Source organism: Trachymyrmex septentrionalis, unplaced genomic scaffold (assembly GCF_001594115.1).
Source record: "Trachymyrmex septentrionalis isolate Tsep2-gDNA-1 unplaced genomic scaffold, Tsep1.0 scaffold44, whole genome shotgun sequence".
Taxonomy (NCBI): domain Eukaryota; kingdom Metazoa; phylum Arthropoda; class Insecta; order Hymenoptera; family Formicidae; genus Trachymyrmex; species Trachymyrmex septentrionalis.
In genome coordinates this window covers 1,291,825-1,293,234 of record NW_017305611.1, presented here as the reverse complement: position 1 = coordinate 1,293,234, position 1,410 = coordinate 1,291,825, and the positions used below count along the sequence as shown (strand labels likewise).

The 1,410-nt window shown below is 38.4% G+C and overlaps 1 protein-coding gene across 1 annotated transcript in view; it reads right to left on the bottom strand.

The window, feature by feature from the left end:
- Positions 1-545: 545 nt before the first annotated feature.
- Positions 546-1,410, bottom strand: part of LOC108751349 — a 48,706-nt gene continuing 47,841 nt past the window's right edge. Inside the window, exon 4 of the mRNA XM_018491464.1 lies at positions 546-792. The gene's annotated coding sequence lies outside the window, so the exon portion shown is untranslated. The remainder of the gene's footprint in view (positions 793-1,410) is intronic.

Here is a 1,410-nt window from a genome sequence, read left to right as displayed (position 1 = left end):
TGAAATAGGTTTTTTATTAATTAATTGAAAGATTACAATTAACTGTAAGAGAGATTAATGTATAAAATATGTCCAGAATAATTTACTTGCGACATGTAAATTGTGCAACGATGTAAAATATTTTTATCGTTGCATATCATTCAGCAAGCATCTGAAAAACAACCTCCTGTCTATCGCAAAACAATTAAATATCCGTATTTGCCATAGTATACGATGACGTTAACTTTCCAGCTTTATTTCGAACGTACTATTTTATCGTAATGCTTGACATTTACGTCGACCGTGCTGGTTAGAGGCGAACAAATAGTTGGGTAAACTGCGTGCTTGTATGACAAATCTGTTTTTTCCGAGTTATAAAAAGTCGCAAAAATATATAAATATATGAAACCGATCAGTCGATTTTGCGAGCGGTCGCAGATATTGAATAATAAAAAAATATCAAATCGATAAAATAAAATTAGACGTAATTTCATTTTATCATCAACGACACGCCAGATACATTTATATTTCTGATATACACAGTGACAGACAATTTATTTGTTTTGTTAAATGAATAAGATTATATTTCATATTTTATATCCGATCGGATATTTTATGTATCCGAGCAGGAATTAATTACGTTTTTGTCCCATAAGATCGAGATGCCATCGAATGGAAATATATATATCAATTCATTCTGCATAAACCTCGTTTTCCTCTATCCATTGCTGCACCGAAAATCGCTTCGGGGCTTCAACTTCGCTTTGATGGCTTAACCGCTCGACAGGCAGAGCGTTTCCGTCGAGTTCCACTCTGAAAATTACACAGTATTTTTTTTATTTTTTCAACAAATCACTTAATTAATTTTCCGTTTCTAAATAAGTCGTAGATAAAAAACATATTGCGCGCTTAGGAATGTATATGCAAAATCGCGCGCTTGTAAACCCGGAGAGAAGAATTAAATTCATCGGGGAACCACCGTCAAATCTGTGTTAATTCATCTGCGGTTACGCGAAATATAAAGTTTAAGAGCCGTTTTACGCAGTTAAAATGATCTCTCTATCCCCCGAGAGATTTTAATAATATTTTGTGTAGTAATCCCGTGGACGTTCGCCGTACGTGGATATATCCGGACACGCGCGCTTTTCCTCGATCCTGTTATTTCCAAAGTGCAAACGCGGCCGGACGGCGATACGTTTCCCGCGATTTACGCCCGGAATAACGCGGACAGATCGAGCCATCAACCAGGGGACGGCACATTAAAAACTTTAAAACTTGGCCCCTTATCATCCGGGGTGTATTCCGGAATGCATAAACGCACGGTACGTCCGCGATGTGCACGACTCTTTCCACTGCACGAGGAGAGATCCCTCATAACTCCCGCATCTCTGAGCGTGTGCTGGTGCATCCGGTTGTGGTTGTAACGGTTGT